The 19,925-nt window shown below is 39.0% G+C and overlaps 1 protein-coding gene across 3 annotated transcripts in view; it reads left to right on the top strand.

Moving 5' to 3' along the window:
• plch2a (phospholipase C, eta 2a) overlaps positions 1-19,925 on the top strand; it is a 72,407-nt gene that overhangs the window by 16,135 nt on the left and 36,347 nt on the right. The gene's annotated exons all lie outside the window — the stretch shown is intronic.

Genomic DNA, 19,925 nt, shown 5'->3' with positions numbered 1-19,925 from the left:
TTTTGGGCATCTCGTGTTTATTTGTTCAATTGACACCACCACAAATATAAATGGAGACTGCACAGCTGCAATTGCTTCTAGTGGCATAAAATGTATTAATTATTTAAAAAGGCGGAAGAATGTCAATTTTCTGCATTTTGCTGTGGGATCAGATTTACTAACTTTCAGACGTATTTAGCGATATTGTGTTGTATTTCCCCCCCAAAAATTTTCAATGCATATAGAAGATAAAATTGCACAGAACACATTTGAGTTGACACAATTAAAATGAATTCTCTTTGAGAAAGAACTGGATGCACTTGATTTTAATCGTCTTTTCAACCATTAACAACTTCTGACATATTTTTTGCTTAATGAATTTTTAATACTGAGATGCAGTAGTCTGAAGTGGGTTAGTTCAAAAAACTAAAACTCACAAGAAATGACCGTATCGATTTAGCGCAGGGTGAACAAGTACTCTGTGATTTGAAAAAAAATACTTTGAGTCATTCTGGAAATTTCAGCTCTTATACACTGCAGAACTCCAAGAGGCTGTTTGCATGACTTACAAGAGCTCTGAGGGCTGCCATAATAATACTCAGTGAAATTTGTTCTTGAGTGTGGTGACCTTTTCTATGCTGAGTTCTTTCTTTGTTTTGTTGTTTAGTTTTTTCCTGACGAGTGAGGTACCCCTAAGTAAGGCATTGAACATTAAATAACTGGTGTTGTTGAAGCATGACCGAAACCAGATAAAAGATGTCGAATTCTCTGCCTCAATTGTTATGTGAGGCTCCAATGTGAATTCTTCACTCCAAGTTATTGATTATTATTATTTTTTGTTAATTTGTTAGACAGGCCAAGAGAATTTTGGTCTTCAATCTTACCTGATATTGTCTTTTCTAAAATACAAAACATTTTAATTTGTAATTTTTTTTTAATCCAATATCTTTCTCTTGGCGACTATTATAGGCTAAAAGTGCATTTTCATTGAGTTACTGGAACCTAATTTTGAAAAAAAAAAAAAATACAAATTGGGCAGGCACTTCAATTTGGTAGATGATTGGATTAATGTTTGGATTAAAAAAAAAAGCGATCTACGTTTGTGAAAGCATCTTTCCCATCAGAGTCCACTTTCAGTGTGAAATGAGCCGTGTTATTTAATCAAGTACATCAAATCGCACATTGCATCTTCCTTTTTTTAACCTATAAAACATTACTGAGGAAACACTTTGTCATCTCATCAAAAAGCTGTATAGAATCATAGCACCATTTACGTGATGAATGACAAACTGATAAACAAAGAAATTATGGGTTGTGGATATAGGGAAACAAAACAAGAGCAGAAACACACAGATAGACAGTGATCCACTCTTATGATGGGAAAAATAGAAAAAATTATGCGGCTGATGTTTTCTTGACTGCAGACGCCATTCAGTGTCAAATGAAGGCGCCCTGTCCGGAACGTCCAATTGCAGCAAAAATTGGCTTTGGTAAACAAATGATTGGGTGTGAGGCTTTTTTGGCTCAATTTTCCAAGGAGTCAATATGATTTACGGTAATATTTTACATTGTCACAGTATATGTATTTTTGCTTTCATCAGCAACAATTATATTTAGTAGAAATGTCAAAATGTTTTTTGTTGCAGTTCACATTTCTAGTGTTACCTATAGACTGAGAGGTTTTCACTTTCAACTTTAAGAACCTTTTACCAACTTGCTTGACTTGTCATGATGATAATACACATGCACGCACAAACAAGAGCGTGAAGAAGAAGACTATAGCTAAATAACAGCTACTTTTCGTGTTTGGCTTTATTCATTTAAACTCATAGAATTCTTTTGCAATTTTGGTTTGACATCGGCTATGAACGATGCATTTTACAAACGGGGCTTTAACAAAGAGGCTCAGTGCATCGACGAAACAGTACAGCATTGGAAAACTGCCAAAACCAAACGAGCTGCAGAGACAATCTTAATGTACTTATTGTGTTTACTGGTGGAATTAAATTACTTCTCTTTATTCTCTTCGTCTATTGTGCTTTACTTTGGCCTATGATAGTGCAAGACTCTACATAAGTAGAGCCTGTATGATGTAAATTATTAATTGAATTTCATTCAAATGCATTTGTATTTATACGGAATCTGGCCAATTAATAGTTTTAATTCTGATAATATCTAGCTCATATATCAGTCAGAAAAGCAAAGCAGCAAAAGTGGCACTTCTTCATGGAAACTTTTTTTTTTTCTTGACTGACCCTGCGTGCAATTTTACTTGAATTTTGAAAGCAGATATTTAAAGACATGTTTTCATTTAGTGCGTGCACACATGCCCACATTGTGCGGTGCTCAACTGTTCAGCGCTATTGTGATTTTTGTAGCTCTTAATGGATGTATGTACCTCGAGGCAGTCAGATTGAAGAGGGTATAAACACACTCACACACGCACACACATACACGCCTACTTCTCCAGATTCCCTTTCCCAAATATCAGCAACCAAAAAACAATTTTTGAGCAATCCAAACAATTACTGTACATCATTTCTCTTGCATAAAATTGAATTTTTCCAATCTCAGGTACTAATAAAGGGATTTCTTCTTCCTTTCAATACTTCTTCTTAGGTCTATATAAACTGAGCGCACTCACTAATTACTTTATGCAGCAATCTGCTCAAGCGGCCTTGTGAAAAGAAGCTTTTACCCAGACAAAGTAATGCATGTAAATATATACACGAAGAAAAAAGCTAAAACGGCACCAGGGCAAAGAGATTGATTGATGCAAGGCATGAAATAACTTCTTTTATTTTTTGAGGAACAATTTAGGTAATCGGTGACTTCAGTTGATTGGCAACTTCTTGGGCTGTAATTTGATTTAGCATCAAAATGTCTCAACATAAGCTACAACTGTAGAAACTAAAGTTCTTCTGAAATGTGGAGCCTGACTTTTTGTGTCAGCTCTGCTATGACAAGCAAATATTATCGGTGACAGGTCGAATGCTACATAATATGCTCCAAGTGCTCAAGCATTTAAGCAATGGGAAAAAGAAAAGATTTTCTTCTGGCGTCTGAGGTCATGTATCGATATGCTTCATCAAATTCTGCCAATACTCTCAACGATTTCGGTCCAAAAATAATCCAAATACTGGAACGATGATCATTGATTGAGGCTGTCGTAAGATAATCACGTCTGTTGAGAAGGATGTATTTTTATAATTATTAATTTGGCTTAGTGGGCTGCTAGTTGGTCTCAAAATTCTGAGGTTGGAGCGTCAAATCCAGGCTCTGTAGAGTCTGAATGATTGTTTTGTTGGTTGTGAATGTTTGGTGAGTTTGGCGAAAGCTCTGGACAGCTTGCCAGTCAAGCACTATGTTTATAAATGGATATTCTGCCAATGACTCGCTAAAGAGACTTGGTGTCCACAAGATGTCCGCTCATCAGCAAGTACCGATTAGAGGAAAACTATTTTCCATATCAAATTATGGGGAAGAGTGATCCAATTGAAGCAACATTTACACAATATTTTTGAACAGCAACCAATGAAAGTAGCTTGAACAAGACATCCAAGATTATACAACTTATGACCTTTAAAAAGACAATGACAATATGGTTTACATTTTAAAAGCTGCATCGTCTGTAGTAAGGTTACAAGTCCTCACATGTTTAAGTTACCTAACTTTGAAGTACACGATGATGTTCATAAACCTCATAGCATCCGAATATTTCTCGTGAAGAGCTTTTGCGAGAGCCCCCTGCTGTTCGTAGTAGTGACAAATGAAAGCAGAGCAATCACACAGAGAGAGGCTCTAATGTGCTCACGCTGACACACACAAACACAAACGCGCTCGAGACTGACATGCCGCGATGCAGTCTACCACACAGCATGGAAGACGTTTTCATTCGTGAGCAACACTGGAGCTTAGCATAGAACCACGAGGCTGTTTTGGCCAATCATTGTCACCCAGGATGCCACCTCATTTGAGACAATCAAATCAATCCAAGGATGAAAAGGTGCTGGGCTTGTTAGCAGGTTTTCCAACCACCTGCCCTTAAATTTTCATATGGATGTTGCCGTGTGTGAAAGCATTCACCAATTCCTGTGAATTGATGAGGTAGACTTTCCACACTGGGTTCCAGCCCTAATTGGCAAGGTCCCCAAAGGTACGGTGGGCCTATGGACTTGTCTGTGAGCACATTGTCCCCTCACACCACCAGCTGCCAACCTCTCAGTAAGATCCCAAATGAACTCAGACAGAGACCCTTGGCTCTTGGAGAAATCTGCTCGTCCCCGGGCGAGAAGGAGGAAGACTTAATTGGAAGTCTATCTGCGAGCTCTGTCTGACGTGTTCCGCACTGATTCACATCCAACAAACTCGAAACGCTCAACTGATTTCTCCAAAGTTGTCCAATAGCATCATGGAGTTCTACCAGCAGGGGAGTGTGTCTTGATACTGTACATCCATGCGTGCAATAGCTCATTTTAGTTTAGTTGTGTGGGTCATTCAGTTCTCATGATTGTGAACTGCCTAAATATACATATATGTACCGTATTTTCCGCACTATAAGGCGCGCCGGATTATAAGGTGCACCTTCAATGAATGGCCCATTTTAAAACTTTAATATATAAGGCGCAACGGTTTATAAGGCGCATAGAATAAATAACTGCAATCACAATATAGTAACACTCGAAATAGTGAAAACAATAACAATATATCAATAACTCAACGTTGCTCAAACGTTAATATCACAAAACACGCAAAATAAACACGTAAAGCTTACTTTAATAAGTTAGTCCTCATCCATGAATCCATATTGGTCCATATATAAGGCGCACCGGATTATAAGGCGCATTGTCGGCTTTTGAGAAAATTTGAGGTTTTTAGGTGCGCCTTATAGTGTGGAAAATACGGTATGTGTTTTTTTTGGGACAAACAACAAAAAATGGAGTGCCATGCAATTTGTACAATTGAGATTACAGGTAAACGACTCAAATTGATTTCATGCAATTCAAATGATATTTCTCAAGGCAATTATTCAGGTTTCCCCGTTCAAATTCAACTATAAATGATTCAATTTCAGTTTCTGATGACACACATTCCCGCCCATAGTCTGGTGACATTTACAGTTCTTTGTAAACAAGCAAATTGAATAATTCTTTTTACAACAAATGTCAAATAGAGAGTATTTTCTCTGCAGTATAACAAAAAACAGCAGAAGAGGCACATCAGCAGAAAAAAATAGAAGAACGTATTACTTGGATGCTCGCTAAAAAGGTCGGCTTTGTCAGCCTTTTTTTTTTTTAACCCACCATGCATAAAGTCAGAGCAAACGAGCAAAGTCCTTTTCCATTCGTCATCATATCCAAAGAGGTACATCTTATTTCAAATCAATGCTAATACATGCGACATTGGTGATTCATGTAAACGAGCTGATCACCCGAAGCAGAGAACAAAGTAGCGAGCACCGCTTGTCATCACTTCGACTCAAGTGGAGCTGGTGAACACCTTCAAACTCCTTCATAGCCAAATTATAACCTCATGAAACGCAGCACATCTTCAGGAAGGTTTTGCAAAGAAGGTACTTCATACAGAAGCTGACAAAGTCTCTGAAACTTCTCTCTGTCTCTGAAAAGCTCTCCAGCGTTTCATTAAAACTGCACAGCGCAGCTATGGAGTAGCCTTCACAGCATTACATCACATCTATGACAGTCGTAGTACAAACAGGGCTCAATCTGCTTTTTTCACTTTTTCCATCTGGCAGACGCTACGGGAGTGTCACAGCCCCGACAACAAGACTATAAACCTGCTTCTACCCACAGCCAGCAGGCACTTCAAAAATGGTCTCATTTGTCTACATTGTGCATCTGCATCCTTCAATAATCAAATAATTCAATTCCCCTTTGCACCTCATATATAAACTTTTTTTTTTTGTGCTGGCTCATTGAATTTGTACAGTATGTACTGTGATCTATTTAAATTGCTCTTATGTACGTTCAGCCTAAAAGCAGTTGGCTCAAAAATAACCCAATGTGTCTGTCTGTCTATCCATCCACATACCTGCCTGTCTATCTTCAGTCGATACTTTCCGTTTACCTTCAAATGGTACAATAGTGAGTGCTGCGCACAAAAGAAGGTCATGTGACAATGTTCGGCAAGAAAGAGTGAAGTTGAAAGGTGGCTCACATTCAGAGTTCTGATGAAAAAAAAGGTGGGAGAAGGACAAAAGATGTCGGAGATGGCTTACATGGGGCTTCTCGGCATAGTGGGTATGCTCATCAACATTTAATGAGGACCCTTGAGATGGCACATGGGCGCCAGTTTGTGCCTGTGTGTACTGTTGTTGTGTGTGTGTATGTGTGTGTGTGTGCAGTTAAAGGGTTCACGATTAATTATACAGTAAATAATTGATGGTGCCAAGCTCATCATTAGGTTAAGGTGTTCAGTGTAGTTGGCCCTGACTCGCCGAGCATGACTGATACCTTTGAGACACAAAGGTGGACATCATGGGTGTAAAGAGTGCTGAAAGATACAGAGCAAGGCCATACTCACACATATATTTTATTAAAACATATTTTTCTCACCATTAGTGAGAATTCGAGGAATTCGAGGGCTCTATTTTTGATAGATGGCCGCGTTTAGTGATGCACTTAGTGTAAAAACCAGCACATCTTCATTTGTATGCCTGGGCAAGTCGAAATCCCCATTAACCCTGTTTGGGAATTTGTTCACTCCCTCAATGGCGCAAACACCCCTCTCTGAATGCACCACAAAAACCTCCACCTATGTGCACAGAAAGTGTGTTGCTTAAAAGTGACTCTGGCTCAAAGTATATATTATCACATTATGGGTGGAGACATTTTATGCGAGGTAGTTGTTGCGTGGGGTAAAGAAGGGTTTGCTCTCATTTTTAGAGATAGATAATAAAATGTTTACGTGGTAGATTAATTGGCCACTTGATGGGTTGGCAGGCAATCCAAAGACTATTTGTTTACAAGCCAGTAAAATGTAAAGTAAATGTTCCACATTATGTCCTCTTTAAACTCACTGTATATGAAGCAAAAGAGTGGATATTGTTGTTTTTGTGATGCTAGCGATTCGACTCGGGATAAAAGATGCAGTAAACCATATCGTAACAGAAATACTGTGTGCATTCTTGCGACTGAAGTCGGGAGTGATTTTGACATTATCCACAGCACAAATGGCACGTCAACAATTGCACTGCTCAACCTGAAAAATCATTTCAGTTCTTTTAACCTTTGTCAAGACTGAAAAAAACTCATCAAAGCCGCACACACTCGAAACATTCTTCAGGCGTGTTTGTCCGAACTTGACATTGACAATTGGGAAGCCCAAAAATATTTCTCTATGACATAACATTATGGACACAGTGCCTTGAGATCTGCTTTTGTTTACTCTCATGGTACCTGTTTTAATAATCCAAGAATTGATTGGAACAATAGTGGATATTTGGCAGGAAAAAAATACTTCACCAAATGGCTGTGCAATCTTTTTTTCCATTCAGACAGCACTCGTAATACCAGAAGGAGTTGTTGTGAAACATGATTGAAACGTTGACATGCAGCCGCATATTGATCGCATTCATCATATGCCAACGTCAAGTGAAGCTTGAGAAAAAAGTCAATACTATTAAATGCTTTAACGTTGACAGCAATGCCACTAACCTTCATATTTAAACATTCATGAGGTTTTCATCGGTATTTGATCAAAGTTCGCAACCTCTCTTGTAATTACAGAGATTATTTGACACAAATTTAATGTATTAGAGTAATCCCTCGTTTATCGCGGATAATTGGTTCCAAAAACCACCCGCGATAAGTGAAATCCGTGAAATACGGTCACCAACGAGAAGTACTGGGCAGGCTAACGAGTTAACGGAAAGATGCTAATTCGGGATCGTGCTAAGACGCGAAAACGTAAAGTAAACGAACATTTGGAGCAATTCTACATTGTCCTAAAGGTTAGACATGTTTCCTCAATTTAGAAGTTTTATTATGACTTTTACATTGTTTTCTAATTTGGAAGAAAAATCTGCGATGTAGTGAAGCCGCGATAAACGAAACGCGAAGTAGCGAGGGATCACTGTAAATATGTGTTGTGTGCGCTTAGGGTCCGCTTAAGTGATGTTTTGACAAGAGGAACCTTGTGAACATTTAAAGATTTCACTCTAATGGTGCACAATGTGTTTTTCTAGTGATTGAGGTTCCAACTGCTTTCAGATCATTAACAAGAGCCTGCGGTGTAATTTGTGGCTGCTCTCTTGACTTTCTGGTGGTCACAAGATAAGATCTAGGCTGAAGATAATTGATGATCATTTTTTTTTCCCCTTCCAAATAAAAGCGCCGATAGTTGCCACTTGATTTTAAAAGCAATTACAGCCTTGAGCAGGTCTACAATCAAGTCCCTGACATCTTTTGGCAGCGCTTTAATCTAGTCCATTGTGGTATGTAGATTGTACAGTACAGATGCGCTTTAAACACCCGATGACTCGAGGGCAGCAATATTATAATTGTTGGCTGATTGTGCACATCTGCGCGCCTTACGGGCACCGGACGATCTGCGTCAGACAGAATTGTGGATGAGTTGCAGGAGATCAAATATTTATTTGGCTCAATACAATGAAAATATAAATATCAAGTAGATTTTTCGACACCCTGATATGCTATACAATTAAAAATGCAACAGTCAGCCAATGCTCCTGCCAGTGTTGAATTAAATGTGACCTAGTTTGAGTCCAGATAAAAGACTGAAATGAAAATATGTACAGTATGTGTGTGTTTTGTTGTTTGTGTTGTATTATAATGAAATGAAAATGTCATATTGCCACGGCGATCTATTTGATGCAACTACATAGAGAATCAAAAAGTAAAAAGGTTGAAATTAAGCCAGATGACTTTATGTACTTTGGACATTGAACTTTACTTCTTTAGCCATCGCTTTCTCCTATTTAACGGTCGATGCAGCAGCTTCGTCGTAGTAGCGTGTGTGTGTATATAATTGCTCTGTGCATTTCATGACATCCAAGAGGGTGGATCCCATTTGGATGCTCACACGTTAGAGATCCACTTCTCGTTACATGTAATGACGCATATCCGAACAGGGTCACATGGGAGAAACTATTAACCATGTTGTGAATTGCAGCCTAAGCTCTTCCCTAATTTGGAGAGGCTAGGATCTGGCATCAAAACCTCAACTTTGTCATTTTTTGGGGGGTAGAAATAACATCTATTTCTAAAATGCAGTTATATTGGTGGTCAAGATGACGCAGTGGTGAGTTTAACGCACAAAGGAGAACAGTCAGCGGTGCTGACATGTTTCTTGGAAGATTGATAGACAAAGTAAGAATCTATATTGGGCAAAGCAAAACGGAAACATTTGTCAATGTCACAGTTGCTCTGAAAACCACAACAGGGGCCAAAAATCGAATCAAAGCGAGAGTTTGGCTCACACTAAGCTGGTGCGGGATATATAATGAAATGGTCAACATAGAAAATGTAGGTTACTTCTAATATTCCCTCCTTGATGAGAGAAAAAGATCTTGGAATGAAAAGGGTTGCATTTTTTTCCCTAAAAGTAATTCGTGGATGCATTTCATCCATTTTGCAATGGCTATTTCCTCTTCCGATGCGCTTATAAAATATACAAATCAATGCAAATAAAGCCATATAAATATGCAAAATGGGTTAGTTTATGTAAAATATAAATGCACAAATGCGCGCTTTGAATAAGTTAAGCATGGTTTGACATTTCAAACGTTGCACCCTACACTGGATATGAATAGTGACATTCTTTCCAAAGAGCTCAGCAGATGTCCTTGCCTCTTGTCTTCTTCTCCTGACTGTAATCATGTTTAATCATTCCATGATGCCGCTCTGCGCCGTACGAGGGCCGTTAAAAGGGATCCCATTGTGAGTGCTGTATTAATGAGTTTATTGAAAGGAGTGTAAAGGTACACGTTATAAATATAAAGGACCGTCAGCAAGGATGCCTCCGCTCGGTGCCGTAAGGTGCGACAGAGCGGCCATTAAGGCAATTGATGCTATAATGACTGCACGCGAGGCCGCCGCAATGTGTGAAAGCTTCGACCAAACGTGTGATTTAACAGTGCCGCAGAAGCCGACGGGAGCGCAACTGTGTATTACGTACGGCCATGCAAACAATCCTCGCTTCGTTCGTGCTACGCCGCTCTGCGCTATTCCTGTTCAACAAAGCGCGTGACGGGAGATTCAAGTAAATTACCTCTGAGCTTGCTGATTTGTGTTTAATCAGCGCAAAGCCCAGGACAAATAAGCCGTAATAGCAGGTGCAGGCCCGTTTGCCTTTGGAGATCTGAACTGTCATTTGAGCAACAACATCAAAAAGTTGATAAGATAAGTGGCTGGCGGTGTTGTCAGCTCGGCTCGATTGTTTGCGTTCCCCCGCCTGGCAATTAAAATATGAGCCGAGGGTCCTCTGCCTCATATTTTCACCTCACCTCATTGCTCGGTCTGAGAATAAGATGCAGCAACTGGAGTGTCCGAGAGTTTACTCAAGTGCTCACTGACTCATCCACGATTGATTCGCAAAGCGTCTTTATTTGACACGGAGCATTTGTGATAAGTGAAAAAATCCACATGGTATTGCTCGGACAGAAAAAGAAGGACAAAATAAATCTAACAAGTCATGTTGACAGAATTCAATTTATCACACAGATAGCACAAAAGCCAAGCTAAAAAGTTTGAACATTTGTGACTGGTAAATGCTGTAACATTGTCAAATTCTGCTGTTCGAGGTGCTTACACTAGAAATGTCGGACTGAACTTTGGCACGAAATATTACACAAAGTCAGGAAAGTGATGATGTCTGTCATTAAGTCTGATTGAGTTTGAGCATCAAGACTGCGGGGGACAGGCGAGGGGGGCGGTTAATCGTGTGTTTACAATAGAACTGGCCCAGTGTGAGAGCGACCTAAATGAAGGACCCACTGTTGCGTTTCCATTGGTTGTGTTGCTCAAACATAAATACGCTGAGATCTAAAGGAGTTGGAAGACAATCTCACTCTGATTTCACGAATATTTGCATCCCTCTGTTGAATTTTACATGAATTAGTGTTAAAAAGTTCAAAGGTCACTAAAGTCTTTCCTATGCATACATCAGATAGACTATTACGAGAAACCCATTATGTGTCCATTTCCCTTTTGGGAAGAATCTCATTCATTTTGACAATTGTAGCACATTAATCTTCATTGCAATGTCCATTTACATATATTAACATCTTAAATATTTTGAGGCAATTAATCTAGAATGAAAGGATCAATTGACTAGTTTTCAGCCAACTGTGCTTAATTCATTCAAAATCGATATAGCCGTCAATGGGAGTAAATGAGTTAAGGTTGATGTGTGACTCTACTTTCAAGTTGAAGTTTGTTTGGTTATTGCTACCCCCCCCAACATGTCATTAACACACACACACACACACGCACACAACAATGACATGCACTGTTATAACTGCAGTGGTAAACAATTAGCAGAACCGAGTGACAGTCTGTTGCAACATTGTCTGCTAATTTGTTTTCTTGGGCCAATCTTAAAGAAGCAAATTAAATATCTAATGAGCATGTGAAATCCTTCAAATTAATGTCATCAATCTTGATGCACCCCCCCCCCCCCCAATCCAACCAATTACAGGCTGTATCTTGCTTAGAGGATCAGATGATAATAGCAGTTACATTGCGTTCATGTGGATTTATCGCCAGTCATTCTTCAGTCCTTTTAGTTTCTTATGTTGCAACCTTAGTTTTTTCTCCCTGTTAAGCTAAACTCTCCACTCATTCGCCCGAGTTTTCTCCAGGTGCTTCTGCTTCCACCCACGTTACAAAAACAAGCATGCTAGGTCCATTGAAGACTAAATTGTCTTCTGCTGTGAATGTAATGGCTTGCGTGTCTGTATGGAAAATACACGCAGTTCAAAAGGCAACACACCTGACAGCATATGAGAGCTCGACACGAGCCACAAGGTTAAAGGAACACAAAGCTGGATGGATGAGGCAACAAAAGAATCTGATGCGAGTAATGTTCCCGAGAGCAAAGTCACCTACATGTTCGGGACAACCAGGGCGCTTTCTCCAGTTACAGTTTTCGAAGTTGCTTCGGTACATTTTTCACTCCAAAATTGAATTTCTCAAAACGACTTCATTGTGGCACATATAAGAAAAGCAGTTTTTCATTTCTGCAAATGCTTTTCTTCGTCCATCTAAGGAAAAAGAAACTTTCATTCTGGTCAATATACATTTAAAAACAACAACAACCAAAAAATCCCACAGGGGACCGACATTTTTTTGATGTGCAGTGAGATGTCAATTAATTCCAATAGTCCACTTTCTAACTTTGATGTCCACATGTGAATAAAATCTGCATAAGCTGGTTGGAGGCGACGCCTAATTGCAAACACAGGTTTCAAGATCTGCAAGGCCTTATATTGGAATAAATTGTCTCATAGCCTACATTATGCAAAAAAAGTACTTAGCCCACCCAAATCCTTCTAGCAGCCTACTTAGACTTAGTCAAAAGCCAAACCTTGTTCATAAAGAGATTTGGATGAGTAAAATTAATTAATTGTAATAAGATATTAATATTTATCATTAGTGATTAATTGAAATAAACTGAATTAAAATGAATTAAAATTACTTTTGTACCTCAAAATCATTTTTTTTTTTTTGGTGTTCACCTGTTTAACGCATTGATAATCCCCATTTGCAATCGGGAAGGATAAATATTGAAATGATCATATCTCTCCAATCTAATTGGTGATGCTGCAACTCTCTCTTTGTTACAAGCATTCAACCCGATTCCTTTACTTTATGGTAATGTATATGTAGCCACCACATCATTATCCAACTAAAAGGGAGAAGACGGTGAGAAAAAAAAGGACTCAAGAACACGCATAGAGAAATTTCTCCTCCAAGTTATCCTGTCACACGCAAGAAAATATCAGCTTTCATTTAATGAGCTGCCGCAAGACGACACACTTGGACGCCTTCTGAAACAAGTGTGGCCGTGTGTGTCTATTGTCTGGTAAACGTCACAAGCAGCATTACACTTGAATCTTTTGACATCGTAGACACACTTCCAGACACACGCTCATGTCGTCTGCGGTAATATAAAGTGAGTAGATGGGATTCACAGGAGGACACCAACCATGTCTGGAGCATTTATTACAGTGCAATAGAGGGAGCACTTGGTCAACCAAGCATCGGCGACAGCCACTATTGTCACCTCTCATTCTTTCATGAGTTCAAAAGCAATGTAATAAAGGTTGAAGCATTTCATTTATTTACAATTATTATTATTATAAATAGTACAGTATCTTATAATATTAGACTGTATGCTCCATGGGCGACCATGGACAGCTTCCAAAAGTGAACTTTTCATTTCACTGTGACTTGACAACCTGCTGATTGGCTGGCAATTAGTCCAAAGTCCAGGTTATGGCTCCACTGTCATCCAAAATCATCTGGGATGGACGGCCTCGAGCTCACCTGTGACCCTGCTTAGGAAAAGTGGCAACACTCGACAAGGGATGTCAAAGTTAGATCAAGGCTTTCATCAATTCTCACTGCAGGATGGAAGTCTTTTTTTGGTGGAGCTTTTTTTTTTTTTATAACTTTTAACTGTCAGTTGTGTTCAGTTCGCCCTTTGGCTTTTTTGTGAGTGAAAAAGTCAGATTTTTTTTTTTTTTTAGGGAAATGTAACTGTCAAGTCCTGCCATCCATAGAATGGGAAACATTAGACGAATTAGACTTTTTTTTTTTTCCATGTTGTGTTGTTAATTATATTTGTGAGATGATAGCTTGCACCTTCCCCTGAGGTGGGATTTTCATTTCTGAATGTGATAATAGGTGATAATAATACTTAGACCTGCTTTCAGCTGGCCTAAAGTCGAGTCTACTTTCTGTCACCTGAGGGTTGGCGGCATGTGAAATAGAAAAGCCCCTCGCTCAGCTGGAATGCCCAGAAAGCTGCAACGCGGTGGTTGCAGAATTCCCAAACTTGATAATATTCCCAAATGAAAAGCTGTGGAAAAGATCCCTCCACTAGGACAACAAAGATCAGAGGAACGGATGACTTTGACTTGCCAGACATTTTAATTCATTTTTCTCTTGCTTTAAAAAGAAGGATTTTTTTTGGAATATGTGGCTCTTGTCACTAGCTAGCATTTTAATGTTTTCTGAGTTGTGATAACTAGCTTAGCTGGCGGTTGTATTCATTTTGGAATCCTTAAATAATGTTCTGTGAGCACTTGATAAGTAGGATGAATTTGTTAAGTTATGGTCATGGGGATCTACCAGAAGCACACATCTCTATGCCGTTATCTCCTGTTGAGCTCCCGCTCTGCTGCAATATCAAACAAATCCCGGGCATCTTTTAATACACCGTCTCGGGTGGATAGTACGTACGTACGTGACGGGAAATAGAAGAGATTGCATTTAAAGTTACAAATGACCTGGGGTAATATAACCTTTGTGGATGTGATCACAAAAGTCGTTTCACACGTGAGAAAATATTGAAGGTTGAAAACAGCAACTATCTTAACTGAGAAATGTAATGAGTAGTAACGCCTCCACTTGTAACGCTGACAGGACCCAAAACACTCTGAAATGATCTAAAATGATCTGTGTTCACTCCCACAACTGCGCAAAATGCCTCTTTTTTTTTTTTTTTATTGCGGCAAGACCCTTGCACTGGGCATGAAAATAGAGCCCACACAAAATGACAATTTTGCATCCAGTAGCTACAAAAAGTCCAGGTACTAGCTACAATGTATTAAATAATATGATGGTGTGTACAGGCCATTTATAATAAAATTATGTATTTCACAGTTCACAGCTGTGATAGGCTCACGTACTCACAGAAAATGAATAGATTTGTTTTAAATAGAAAAACTACCCAGCAGAACTAGGAACCAGTAACACATAGAGCATTAGTTGTTTGCAATATATTTCTACAGCATACTTTTGTGAATATTTTTGCATATTCCCTCTTAATACATCAAGGAGTAGCTCCAAAATACTAGATTTTTTTTTACAATAAATCTAAGCCACTTCTCAGTTCTTTGTTATTCTGTGCAACTTCGTTTGATCCCAGGGTGCATTCTTCACATAATCTACTATCTAAAGATATACACCGATATTTGCATACTGTAACACAAAGCTTCAGCAGTAGACAATCCTATATAACTCTGTTGACCTAAAACTGAGGGGGGGAGGCGAGGACAGCATTTGAGACAGTGAGATACAGCATTGCATGACTTCCTCTACAGTATCAAAAACGAGAGGACTGAAGTGTGATCTTTTTAGGGCACTCAGATAAAGTCTGATGAAAAAGGGAACACTTTCATTACTTCCTCCAGAGTTACTTTTTAGTTTAAATCATATGCATGACTAAGATTTATTGCTACACATTGTGTGTTCATGTGGGTAATGTCCCTCATGTATTGCTCTACATCTTGTTAGTGGGATTTTTAAATTCTATATTATACAAGCATTTATTCTTAAATGTTTGCAAACATATTAGGGAGGGCATTTTTGATCTTTAAAATGTGAACGCCTTGCTCTGTCGTAATAATATCTGATTGATGATCCAGGACTGAAACAACAATGTATAGCCTGCTCTTTTGTACGACCTGTCAGCTAATAATGTATCACGTGTGTGTGTTTGCTTTGACTGTCCCATTGCAATATGGAAGTCACTGTTATCTGTCGTAAATTCAAACCGGATGCGACGGAATCCTTTCAGTGGGAAGAAAATAATGAGATGCATCATTCAGCAGATGGCAATGTTATGATACGGTTACACATAATGCATCACATGTTGTTTGGCGCATTGTGGTAGGACGTTTTACAAAGAACACTAAAGAGCAGCAATTTACTGGTGGAGCCATTTCTCAAAGTGTCATTTTCTCCCACAAAGGCATGTTGATGTCTGTTGTACGATCACTGCGCCTCCTTCCTCGCATGAGTAGTGGTGGCAATAAACACGGGGAGCTAATCATCAGCCACCCCCTCAACTACTAAAGATGTTTTTAAATTCTATTTCATCATGAGTGCATAATCATGATCCACGAGTGCGCTCGGGGTTTGGCCACATGCAGGTAGTTGTTAAAATTTCAATTCCTCCCTGTCTCACCATACACACAAAAAAGAAGATAAGGAATACGTACTGTTCACAATAAGTTAGAAGAGGATCTGATGGAATTTAAAAATCTGTAGGACTTTAGACTATTTTTACAGTGATGTTGAATTTACCTGACGTTGACCTGGGATACAATGACTACGATGAGCCTGAAAATAATATATTTGCTCATGTTGGCAGCCACCATGTGCTTGAAAAGTACAGTACAGTGAATGTCTGGAATGTCTAGTACACATTGTGTACCCTGCACATACGTAGCTGTCCAAACACATTAAATATATTACAAAGTGTATACAGCTGACATCTTTATGGCCCCATGAATTGTATTTGACAGTTTTGCCTATCAGCCAGTTATCAGACCTCAATAGCTGCACACACACACACACACACACACACACGCACACACGATACCTGAGGCTTGTGGTCACATTCCATCAGGATTGGCGGGTGATTTTCCAAATAGATTCACATGAACATGACAAGATGGTTGAATGGCACCGACTGTAAATGAAAGAAAAAAAAAAATCAATATTTCATTTCCAGTAGTGTTTTTCTAAAGAGTTGATTTTTTCAAGTCATGTCATAAAAGCTGATGTGATGATAAACAGTTGTACAAGTACATATACGTAAGTGCTTTATATTGTGCGTACTATTGGACGTTTTCTGCAACCCCCGTAATTACACAGTAATTATGATATAATGACGACGCGTCCAAAGCAATAAAACACATTTATCCCGGTGCCAAATTTATCAGTTTTTATTGCTAATGTGGTGTTTAAATAGTAAATCTGTGACAGAAGAAATTGGTTATGCAGTGTACTGCACTTTCTTTCTCTCTTCATATCTCACTCTCATCTGTCCACAGTGACTTTAGGCTCCCACTGCAGAGTCTACTGGCTTGTTATTTAGGCAGCTTGATAAAAACCTTAACCATGCCTTCGCCTCCTGGTGGTTTGCTAACTACTGGTTGAGTAGGAGTTTAAATAGATGTGCAGCAGCCTGCATTTTAAATGTAATTATCACCAAAGGTTAATTTGTTTGTCAGAGCCGAAACCATGATCCCGATTGAAATTCAATTTACCGTGTAGCAGTAAAAAAATTATATTATACTATTATGAGCGTTTCAACACTGACCACTACCAAAATACTCTTAGAGAGAAATTTTAATCCAGGAAATTCTGTACATTAGTACTGTTTCTGATTCTCCTTTTTGAGGATCAGTTTCTCCTGATCCAGTTTAATCAGAGTGATATACTGTACTTGCCTCCACTAATCCTAAAAAGGTGGGATGATGTTTCAACTAATTCCAGCAGGGATTCACTGAGCTCTGTGACCGCCTCTTTACGTCTCTAAAGTCAGCTAATTTTGGCGCTCTGACACATATGCATAAGCAGCGTAACAAATAGGTGGCTGACATATCGTAGGATGTTGTGTTTGTGTGCCGTGCCCACTAAACTGGACCACACAGAGACCACGCATGTATGCCTTCTTGAGCTTTACAGTATTTCCTCAGTAAAATACTGTGACCCTAATTCCAGAACTGTCTATGGAAAAATAAAAAATATACGTATATCTTTACAAATATTTTGGCAAAAATCCAGATACAATATTTTGAAAGTTTTTTTTATTTTTTTTAATAGACCATATGTAAGATCTAATTAGATGTTTGAGTGTAAGCATCCTGTTTCTGTATCTCTTGTTTATGTGGGATGTTATTGTTCTCAACACCAAAGCACGGCCTTCCTCTGTGAGTCAATCAGTCAATATGCTGCTTACTTTCACTGGCAGTAACTTCAAAAAATGTGCCTTCCAAAGGTATAAAAAGTATCTTAATAGGTTGCTTGGAACGACAATGACATCAAAAGAGGAAGAGTTATTGTCATCATTATTATTATTATCCATCCATCCATCCATCCATCCATCCATCCATCCATCCATCCATCCATCCATCCATCCATCCATCCATCCATCCATCCATCCATCCATCCATCCATCCATCCATCCATCCATCCATCCATCCATCCATCCATCCATCCATCCATCCATCCATCCATCCATCCATCCATCCATTTTCTATACCACTTATCCCCACTTATTATTATTATTATTATTATCTTCTCAAACTGCTAAGTGGCTAACATTTGCTCAGAATGTCTGGTCATATATATTTTACTACAAATAAATTTCCCATTTCATTACCTCTTCATTGTCCATTTATTTGTTTTTTGGCTTTCGCTTTGCCCTTCATTTCTTTTCAGTAAGACCTGCATCTTCTTTTTTTTTTTTTTCACTTGCACTTCCTGGTTGATGCCAATGGCCAGTGGTTAAAGCAGCCACGGTCTTATCCTGGATCGTATACCGATTAGCTTGTTTGCTAGTGGAAGGTTCACGCTTTGCTCTCTTGCCTCCAATTATGCATTTATTAGAAAAATGATCATCTCCACTGACCACACTGCACACAGCCATGCATGGCACATTTGATCTGAGGTAACCGCTTGCTGTGTCACAAATGTCATAAGGCCCCATGTGTGTGAGAAACGGGTCCTGCTGGTATTGTGACTCAGCGGACATGTAACGTCCCCAAAGTTCATTCAAGCAGCATGCGGCATCGCACGCCAACATACAGAGAAGACACTGTCAAATAAATGAAGTGTGACTTTTGCTGCTAGCTAGCGCAGGTTTTGCTGCATCTCCCTTGGTGCAGGGGCATTTGAAAATCCGTGTTTCTGCCTCATGAAACATACATGAGGTGAGACAATTCACAAGGTGTATTATTCATGCATTAGTTGAAAGTTGCTGAATATATTGTAAATTGTGTTTGCTGGTGATGTAGCAGAACTTTAAATAGCTTACTCTCCAACCCTGCCAACTCTACAAAGATAATTGACTGCCTTCATAAATGAGCTCGCAATGCTCAGTCGCTCTGCATTTAATAACGAAAGCCCGGGTCAGAGGTTTGGAATGATAATCGTTTCAGGTTAAAGGCATCACTGACCGCTAATGCAGGCATTAGTTCAATGATGCATTCATACGCCCCACCTTTCATCATCGCTCTTGGAAAGAGGCATGATGTGATTCTATGTGTTTATTCAGGCGCATTTTGAGAAATTCAAAAAGTATTATCACACCGCAGACCATATCGGAGTTATAATTGCCATCGTAATTGCCTCATCCTATTAGAGCACAAGTGGCAAGGCATATTATTGTCCTTTTGTAACCAACAAATTGACGGACAACTCATTTTAGACACATGCAGTTCTTCACGGGACGTGAAAAATGCATTTCCATGAAACAGCACTTCTGAATCAAAACCGCTGATTCTCAAAAGAGATTGGGAGTGAAGTGGAGCTTCCGGTTGAGGAGTTCAAGTATCTCAGGTTTTCTTGTCCACACAAGAAATATTTTTATTTTAACACAATATTTTCCTCTATGTTTTGAGACAGTCTTTGAAAAATACCAGACAAGCAGAGAACATCCTACTCAGGCTTTATGGGGACAGTTGTATTATTTATTATCTTGAAAGAGTTAACAACAGTGGCTGCTTTGATTCTTTTTGGCATGCGTAAACGTTCATCCTCGTCTCTCACTATACTGAGAAATGGAGGAGTGAGCAGAATGCGTGACAAAGGAGGCTGCAATATCTTCATGTGGACAGATATATACCTTTAAAATATATTTTTTTGCACACTTTTTTTTCCTGCATAGTCCTGGCTGAAACTTTGTACGCATCTTCAAGCTTTTGTGACACGATGAGCTGCTTCCAA

Source organism: Syngnathus scovelli, chromosome 2 (genome assembly GCF_024217435.2).
Source record: "Syngnathus scovelli strain Florida chromosome 2, RoL_Ssco_1.2, whole genome shotgun sequence".
NCBI classification, from domain to species: Eukaryota; Metazoa; Chordata; class Actinopteri; order Syngnathiformes; family Syngnathidae; genus Syngnathus; species Syngnathus scovelli.
The sequence above is the reverse complement of the archived record's forward strand: the minus strand, read 5'-3'. Positions and strand labels throughout refer to the sequence as shown.